At 35.0% G+C, this 10,364-nt stretch overlaps 1 long non-coding RNA gene across 1 annotated transcript; it reads right to left on the bottom strand.

The window, feature by feature from the left end:
• Positions 1-271: 271 nt before the first annotated feature.
• Positions 272-5,870, bottom strand: LOC135220336 (uncharacterized). The gene is made up of 3 exons (XR_010315669.1): positions 5,785-5,870; positions 3,237-3,564; positions 272-459 (listed from the first exon to the last, which is right to left on the bottom strand). It is a non-coding gene; the product is annotated as an uncharacterized LOC135220336 (long non-coding RNA).
• Between the last annotated feature and the right edge of the window lie 4,494 nt (positions 5,871-10,364).

The following is a 10,364-nucleotide window of genomic DNA, read 5'->3' as shown; positions in this document are numbered from 1 at the left end:
TAATGAAATTTATATGTGAGCGAATGAGATGAAAGCTGCATTTTACCAGAGGAAAATAGCAGCATAATTATGTTCTTTTTGAAATTTACTGGTAAGAGTGTGTTCATAAGAACCCAAAAATGAAATATTTACCAGCGTAAGTGTTGACGAAAGTATAAGTAGTATTCTTCAATAAATATCTTACAATACAATTTTAGTTATTTGAAAAGTATCTCAACATCATGATACACACAGCTGACGATTTTCAATGAAATAAGCATCTTACCTGCGGGGAGTTGCTACTTGTAAACGCTTTGGTCCTCTGTGAAAGCTGTGAGGTGTCCGTGGTGTACTGACATCAAAGGGAGAATACAATTTACCGGGAGTTTGCCTTTGCGGACGATTTGGGGTACGCCGAGGAGTGCGTGTTGGCGTTCCCCCATCCAGTTTGTAACGACGTCGTGTTGAACTGCGGAACAACTGTAAAGACATATAAAAAATATAATGCATGCATGGAGAAAGTCAAAATACAGTCCTGTTTCCTCAGGCAAAGAACATGAGCCTTGCAGGAATATATGAAATTCTAATTTAGCACCCTAATTTTTAAATACATGACCACATCGGCTAATCAGGCACTGGTCATGGTGGTACCTCAGACTAACCGACCTGGATAAGACAATCAGGTTATGTTGTATCTATCAACAGGCATCTTTAAAGAAGATAGGAAGTTGTTCTTTGTATATTGTATTATTCTTACATGTACTTCATGGCTGTAGCTTTGGTGTTTATAACTTTAACCCAAAAATCGACTCATGGATGGTACCACAGAAGTCCTACCCTAGGCTAGTCCTCAAACATTCTCTAATAACATTAATTTTCTCTTTGGTGGCCTCTTGGGTTTATTGTCTCTTGACTCTATCCATAAACATTTTCAGCCGAAGATTTAAAGAAAGAACAGACACCAAATCTCAGTACTATATCATGGAGAAATTCTACATCTTAGAATAAGTCATGGGATTGATGCTGTTAAACTAACCCACAAACCATGCATATCTATCACCTACAAAAGGAAATTCTCAAAGAATATTTTCCATGACAACCCAAAAGGTAATGACTCAAATATATTCATATCTAAAATTTTTAGATAAGCAAACTGCTAACAGAATTTATCATATTAGTACACTATATCAAAGCAAAGTCTTGCAGTGCAGTGCTGTACCAACAAATACTAGAAAAAAAACTCCCACGAAATCCACATGGAAGCTCCAAACAAGTTTACGAGGTCCCACGAGACTTTTTCCACAAATAGTGCCCTAGAACATCGGTCACCAACCTTTTGAACTTCACATACCACTAATGTATGATTTTAAATTTGGTGGACCACCGATAAAATAAAAAAAAAAAAAAAAAAAAAAAAAAAAAAAAAAAAAAAAAAAAAAACAAAAAAAAAAAAAAAAAACGAGTACAGGCTGCCGGTGGTTACCGTCGCCATCGGTTAGCGGCATTTCATTTTTATGGCGCTTGTTAAATATTTTCATAACTGGGTTTTACATTCAGTAAGGTTTATAGCGCCGTTGTCTGGTTATTGGTTTCTTAGGCTAGGTGCTGAGACCGCCTCATAAAATGCAAACATAAAAAGCTATCCCTTACTTCACTTTATCCTGTAATACTGAATGCAGTCTTGTATTACTGTTTGTGTTATAAAATACAAACAAACCAATCATGTTTTGGTTTGGAAAAATCAGCTGAGGGCAGAGGCAAGATTATTTCACTGTACTAGTTGAATCAATTCAGTGATTTTCTTGCTTCTATTTAGTGTAAATTAATGTTTAGAAATTATACTCATATGTAACAAGGTTATTTTTCTTTATATGAAGAGTTTTTAAGTTGAAAACTGATGTAAATAAGTGAACTAGACTTTGTTATTTTTTCCGTTAATAGATGGCGTTGTCTGGATTATCGGTACAAATTTCGGTACTTGCCAAAGCACCAAGAGACCCTTTTAAAATAAAAACATAATGAATATGCATCTATTCCTTGGCTCTTTTAAAAAGTTATGCTTTACTTCACTGTATCCAATAATAGAGTATGTGGTTTCATATTACTACGTATTATAAAATACAAACAAAGCGATCCATGTTTTGCTTTAGAAAAATCAGCTGAGGGCAGAGGCAGGGTTACTTCGCCCTACTTAACTTGATTCAGAGCAATTTTCTTGCTTCTATTTAGCATAAACAGGTTATGAAATGCTTTTAAGTTGAAAAAGGAGACTCTCTCTCTCTCTTTCTTACTAGGCCAAAATTTACCTACAATCTCATTGAATCTGACATTAAAAATTTGTAGAACTACCAGGCAGACCATTGTAAATGATAAGGCAAATGAAATTCCACGTTTTCATTAGTTATTATACATTAGGGCAAAATATCTGGCCATGACACTGTCTAAGACATAGTCAATAAGTCCTAGGGCACTGTAAGGGGGATTGTGACGCCCATAGACTTTTGAATTTTGCTTAACGTCGGGCCCCCAGGAACGGAACCCCCAGTTGTTGACCGGGGGCTGCCTATGAATATGTTTATATAATAATAATCAGAAAACTTATTTTATTAATATGAAATGCACCTATTAAATATAACAGTTATAGTTTAATTATTACAAAAAAAATTGAAAACTTGAAGTTTAAGTATTACACATTTAAGTGTGATATCTGTTCCTGCTTGTTTGAAATAAGTTTGTTGATTTTTGGCTACAATGACAAATGCTAAATCATCCTAAAATGCTAAATCTAACATTAACAATGCTAAATTGGTAACATGGGGCTCTCTGTCTTCTGTGCAATTTGTATCAGGGTCGCCTGTAGACGATTAAGAAAACAAAAATTGAAATAACGTCCCAATTTTTCTGAGGACCATAAAAATTTTTTCACGAACTACTGGTGGTCCGTGAACCAACGGCTGGCGACCACTGCCCTAGAATATATACAGCATGAGCTTTTTCCCTACATTCAGTCTGTTCACGGTACTACTCCAATGAAAATAAAGCAAAATTTAAGTAAAAGAGCCTTTACAGTTCTTACAGGCTGGCACATTAACAGCCATCACCATGATTGCGAAAGAGCAAAAAATAAACTGAATATGCATGAAAAGAATAACTAACTCACTCAGAATTACATAAGAGCAGAACATTCTTCAAAAATTTGTGCTTGTAGTTCAGAAAACACAAAGAAACATCCAAGTGACATGTTTATAACCTCTAACCTGTGTAAAAGAAGATAAGGAAGTCCTCACGCCCTGTATTGCTTTGTTCATCTTCTTCCCGCTCTCTTGAAGCAATTTACTCGTCTGTGGCTTCAACTGTGAAACATTATCTTGCAGACTATTCAAGAAAGACAAATCTCTGAGGGGACGCCTGGGAAGCGTGGAGGCACGTGGAGATTTGCCGTCTTTTGTGTTGCCATCATTGGTTGGTTTACACTCCTCTACGTTGGCATAGTGACTATGAATCCCGCCTAGTCGATTGAAATCAAAACTAGCAAAGCGAGGGATTTGTCTTTCTCCTAATCTGTCATATACAGAGATTGAATGCCTGTAAATAAATGAAATACAATGTATAAGTAGGTTCATCATAGTCAAAAACAATTTGCTGCAATGAAAAATTATTATTCTATAAATTAACACACATATGCAAAGACTTTGCTAAGGACAAACCAACACCTGTTGATGTAAACTACTTCAACTGCTGATGCTTTGATACATTACACCTGTAAAGACTAATGAAAAAATTACAAGCTTACGGAGTGAGAGGTAAGACTTTCCAATGGATTAAGGCTTTCCTTCCAGGGAGGGTGCAGTGTGTAAAGACAAGGGGAGGCAAATCAGACTGAATGAAGATTACATCAAGGGGTCTGGTCTGGAGTGCCTTGTTCCTAGTCCAAATACATACATAATCTGGAATGCCTTTGCCTTCCTCTTAGCATAAAAAACATGCATACAAGTCGCAAATTCCTTAAGTTGTTTACGATATCAAGGAGCAATTGCTCAAAGACTTAAATTTAAGGGAAGGATCACCACTCAAAGCCATTTTATGATGCGAGTTCTAGAGGAAATGAAATGGCTCACCCGATCAAGCAAATATTCCCAGAAACTGACTTGGAACCTGCCTCACCTAACAAGGTTCCCTTCCTAAAACATATGGAGTACACAATTTAGAGGCATACAACTAAGCTTGTTCCCAAACTAAAAGAGTTTGATTATGGAGTCAAATGTAAAAAGTATAGGACTCATAACACTTCCCAAATTATATTTGAATGAAATTTACATAATACTGTTTGAAAAAAAAATATTAAAAACTCCTCTTCAAGTACATTGTGGCACACACCTGGCAAAACCTTGCTAATTCATGAAATGATGCCACTGAAAAACCTTAGTCAGTTGAAGATATCATAATTACACAAACTGCTATCAGTCTCTCCAAGACAAAAAATGAAAGGTGTAGCTTCATGAACATTAAATTTCATGTATATTTTAGTCAATTAGGAAAAAGTGCTCAAGAAAATAATACTTTCAAATATAAATAGTTTACATTAAGCTGGCAACATATTCATTTTGATGTCCCTGGTGTCTAAATAGGATGCAAGTTAGTTGAAAAAAAAAAAAAAAAAAACTAGTCAATCAAAAAGTGCTCAAGAAAATAATACTTTCAGATGTAAATAGTTTACATTAATCTGGCAACATGTTCATTTTGATGTCCCTGTGTCTGAATAGGACACAAGTTGGTTGAAAAAAAAAAAAAAAAAAAAAAAAAAAAAAAAAAAAAAAAAAAAAAAAAAAACTCCCTTTTTTTTCAACCAACTTGCGTCCTATTCAGACACCAGGAACATCAAACTGAATATGTTGCCAGATTAATGTAAACTATTTATATTTGAACGTATTATTTTCTTGAGCACTTTTTGATTGACTAAAATGTGCTTGAAATTTAACGTTCACAAACATATAAACATTGATAAGCTGCACTTTCAATTCTTGCCTTGGAAAGACTGATAGCAGTTTGTGTAATTATGATATCTTCAACTGACTAAGGTCTTTCTGTAGCAAAATATGCCTGGCTAACCTTACAGCCTACCCTACCTTGAATGTAGGCCACTGGCCTATGAAGTAGTAGGCTAAACAACCAAATGACCACCATTTCACTCAAAATGACTTTTTTTTTTTTTTTTTTACTTGACATTCAATTGGTGAAACAACAATACAATTACATCTTTAAGCATACCATACAAAAGATTGAAAATTAATCTTTTGAATGGTATGCTTAAAGATATACCAACTGTACTGCTAAACACCAATTAAATAAAGAGTGAAAAATAAGTGGTAATTTCGAGTGAAATGGTGGCAATTTGGTTGTTTACCCTATATCCTAATATGCAACTTTAACATGCAGCTGACATTAGGCTAATAGGATTGTTATCTAGCTTATATATTTGATCAATTAGAGTATACACGTGCTTTTGGAATACTTTCATAAAGCTATAAAGATATTGTACGTGAAGGACATCACTATAGTAGGTAGGCTACAACCGGTTCGATAGCCTCAATCTAACCCCATTTCCCTAACTAGCTACTCGCCCCCACCCCAACAGATTAGGTAGTAATTCCCGACCGAAACAAGATCGACACACAATATCATCCCTATATTTAACCACGGCGTCACCATTTAAACCCCACAACTAGCTACTACGAAACTACTATCAGTCTGACGTCATCATGCAAGACTTCACTATAACTCGTTTCCGATGGCTGACTGACGCACCCGCCGGGTCGTGTGGGCGGAGGCGGCGGTAAAGGTCCTCTCCTCCAAGGTCGACTTTGGGCGCCCTGGTCTCCGAAACGCTGCTGGCAGGTTGATGCGACTCGAGGGCGTGTGCCTGGCTGATAGTGCTGGCCGAGGTACTCGTCGCTGCGCGGTCTCCTGGGGCCGAAAAAGGACCAGCTTTTGGTAAAGTTGCCCGCCATTGAGGACGCTGTGATGTCAGGGGCTGGTTTGTTTACGTTTTTGAACTGACGCGCCTCACGGGGTACGAGTTCCCAGTTGGTCGGTTCGTCCCGCCCAATCAACGGTGTGTCTGGATCCGAGTTACCACGAGTCTCTTTTTCTACTTATTTTAATTTAAACTTCTACCCATTAAGCCGAACTTATGACATCACATAACACTTATAGTTTCCTTAGATTTAATATAAGTTACTTAAAAGCTGCCTAAAGTTGGCTCGTCCCACCGAACCAACGAATAGCTAGACTTCCAAGGTACCACAAGTTATTTGTAATTACTCTTTACCTCAAATGCATTCATTCAGACTTATGACATTACATAAAACATTACTCTTCAATATAAGTTAATTATTCAAAGGCTCCCTAAAACCAGATGCGTACTTTCATTAGAAATAGTTTCATTTCTGGCGAGCTTTGGCAGGGATTAGTGCCGTCCTCCCAGGGAACTACAAAGAAAGGCTCCTACCGGTCCCCTTTGACTTTACCGGTACATTCCAAAGTCATGAGACATGACATACGAAGCCGCGGTTGGAGTGTCAAGTTTTTAAAACTCGTGCGCTGCCTATAAAACATACGGATTAAAAGTCTGGTTATCATTCATACCACACCATTCTTTCCTCTGTTCGTGCGCTCATTTAACCCAGCTGTTTCAACCGTGATAGTTGGTTTTCGTATTATGAATATAAACTATATAGTTATACAATGTGACATTGCACTCACACAAATCTTCTTTTATATAGCTAATATTAATTACACCACAATTACTCCTTTAGGATCGAGTTCACTTTAAGCCTATAGCTACCTTGGGAACAACTTATAGCAATACTCAGAGCAGTTGTGTTTCAAGTAAGCAATCCCTTTGAGTAATATATATTATATATATATAAATATATATATATATATATATATATATATATGTGTGTGTGTGTGTGTGTGTGTGTGTGTGTGTGTGTGTGTGTATAACTGAATCACGAAAGTTAGGAACGTGATAAATCCATAAATAAAGATATATGCCACGAAGGAAAAATAAACGAATGAGGATCTGCAAGATCTTTCGACGTAAACGTCCTTTACTGAGCAGAGACTGACAAAGATACGGGAAAAGACAATACAAGAAGATTCGTATAACTGACAGATAGGGATTATAAAGAGATTAGTACCTAGAATCCGACACACCTGGAAGATAAGAAACCTTCCCAAACAAGCATAAACTATGGGTGCAATTAAAGGTTTAAGACAATCATCTCAGATACAAGGTCCAGACAATTAAAGGATTATAGGTGACAGCTATTCAGGACTTGGTAAACAAAACCATATTCAACAATACATGAAAGACATACATTACAACAAAAATAAGGAACTCTAAGGCAAACTGATTTTATTTAAAGTCAGTAATTATATCTTTGAGGCCATTCTTAAACATGTTACAGATACAAGGGTCTAAATGAAAAAGGCCACGACTAACATTGAAATTACAATGAAAAGTAAGTTGTATTAAAGCAGATTCTAAAAGATTTCGTGATAAGACATCTCTTGACTTTGCAATTACTGAACTATCATCCCACTTTATTCGGTGGTTGTTTTCACTTAAATGAATGAAAATTGCATTGGATTTTTGCCCAGTTTTCACAGCATAAATATTCTGTGAAAACTGGGCAAAAATCCAATGCAATTTTCATTCATTTAAGTGAAAACAACCACCGAATAAAGTGGGATGATAGTTCAGTAATTGCAAAGTCAAGAGATGTCTTATCACGAAATCTTTTAGAATCTGCTTTAAGTACAACTTACTTTTCATTGTAATTTCAATGTTAGTCGTGGCCTTTTTCATTTAGACCCTTGTATCTGTAACATGTTTAAGTAATGGCCTCAAAGATATAATTACTGACCTTTAAATAAAAAATTCAGTTGCGTTAGAGTTATTATTTTTACGTTGTAATGTATGTCTGTCATGTATTGTGAATATGGTTTTGTTACCAAGTTCTGAATAGCTGTCACCTATAATCCTTTAATTGTCTGGACCTTGTATCTGAGATGATTGTCTTAAACCTTTAATTGCACCCATTGTTTATGCTTGTTTGGGAAGGATTTTCATCTTCCAGGTGTGTCGGATTCTAGGTACTAATCTCTTTATAATCCCTATCTGTCAGTTATACGAATCTTCTTGTATTGTCTTTTCCCGTATCTTTGTCAGTCTCTGCTCAGTAAAGGACGTTTACGTCGAAAGATCTTGCAGATCCTCATTCGTTTATTTTTCCTTCGTGGCATATATCTTTATATATATATATATAATATATATATATCTATATATATTGTTATATATATATATACTATATATATATATATAGATATATATATATATACTGTGTGTGTATGCAGACGCGTTAATACTTTAAGCCTGCAATATGTATAGGCCTATACACCCTTCTTTAATTGATACCCTTAACCCCATTCTACCACCCAAGGTGGTTCGAAGGAGATCTATAACAGAAGCTGCAGATTGTATCAGTAATTCTTGTTAATTCCCTTGGCCTCTCCTTGGTTAATCCAGCACCTGGGTTAATCCAGAGACAGCCTGTTCCTTATTTGAAGAGGGTCAGGCTAAAGCGTATAGTTTTCTTGGATAGTTTTAACCTTGTTGATGGGATTTTTGTAAATCCTATAAAAGAGAAAATAAAAAGAAAGTGCTCTAAGATTCCTAGGGTGGGTCGAATAAGGAATTCGTGCAGTGTCAAACGCTTTGTTATGATTAAAAGTTTTGCTTTGTTAGGGCCTGGTTTCTAAGTTTGAAAGTAAAATAAAATGTTATTTATTTAAAGATGATATTAACAAAAACATTTGAATTTAACAGTATTTTCTGTATTGGCAGTGACTTGTTATATATATATATATATATATATATATATATACTATATATATAATATATATATATATAAAAGTGGTCAACAAGGACATTTAGAAAATTATAAGTAATATTATATATAGAAACCAAATTTTTTATGGTTATCTTTTATCTTTCATACAACAATACTTTTCCCAGAGAGCGTCTTATAATGCAAATTAAGTAAAGAGATTATATTTTAGAAATTAAAAAGAGGAAAAATCAACATCCTAAATGGTGAACAGTTTATTTAAACCACAGAGACTTTTCCATCTGTCCATCCGCCTGTGTGTTTGCGTATGGTAACACTGCGTCCCGGGCTTTAGATAGTTACATTCAGCTTACATTCAACAATAATAACAATATCTTATTTCGAATATTAACGGTGTAATTCGCATACAGTAAATTATTAAAACACTTTTCAGTCACAAATGTTCACCCAGATATCCTTTTATTTACCTAAAACTTACACATAGCGCAACTATCTAAAGCCCGGGACGCAGTGTTACCATACAAAAACACCACAGGCTAGATGGAAAAAACCAGAGTATAATTACGTATTTCTTAGGCGACTCATATTGGATTTAAGTTACTGAGATCTGCTGCCACAATAGAATCTTTGAATAATGGATATAATATATTTAATGGTTGTCTATTCTGTGCAAAATAGATTCCAGACTTGTAAGCTTGTTACCCCAAAACAGCATTCGTACTATTTATTAATCGTGAATAAGGCATCATCCTAATCATTCTGCCGCTACCATAAATAACACCTACGATATTTACGTTCAGATCTGGAATTGTGATACACAAGAGAGCAAAATGCATTAAGGTACCATAATCTTCAGTTATCTTATAAATATTTAACAATTTCTTCGGTCTGTTATTTTAAGAATTAGAGACAAAAATGGTAGATATCTAGATGGTTCACCTATTTCAGATGTAAAATCTGAACGCTAAACAATAAATAAAAAATATTTCAGCTTAATCGGTAGATCTGGCAACACACACGCTTATATATATATATATATATATATATATATATATATATATATATATATATATATATTGGGTTGCCAGTTTACAACATTAGGAGTCTAGGCTACTCTTAAAATTTGTCATCATATGTACAAATGTATACCTACATGCTACACACCCAGACGAATATACATTACAAAATTGTAGAAATAATTAAAAACCAATACAATACAGAAACTAAACTAATCATCTTCTCCTTTGGAGCATATGAGTATAAATGGAAATAAGAAAATCTTTGGCTCTACCTTCTTTTCTAGTCCCATACTTGACAAGACTTCTGAAGTATTCTATTTAACAACGTGGACGTGGTACCTAATGCGTTTGCGGTTAATCATCAATAATTAATTATTTGTCCCCTCCAAGTGCTAGCTCCTTTCATAGAGGCTGAGCACTTCAAAAATAATATTTAATAATGGTGGCAGCA

The sequence above is a fragment of the Macrobrachium nipponense genome, chromosome 1 (genome assembly GCF_015104395.2).
Source record: "Macrobrachium nipponense isolate FS-2020 chromosome 1, ASM1510439v2, whole genome shotgun sequence".
Taxonomy (NCBI): domain Eukaryota; kingdom Metazoa; phylum Arthropoda; class Malacostraca; order Decapoda; family Palaemonidae; genus Macrobrachium; species Macrobrachium nipponense.
Note: the sequence above shows the minus strand (reverse complement) of the source record. Positions and strands in the feature narration are given on the sequence as shown.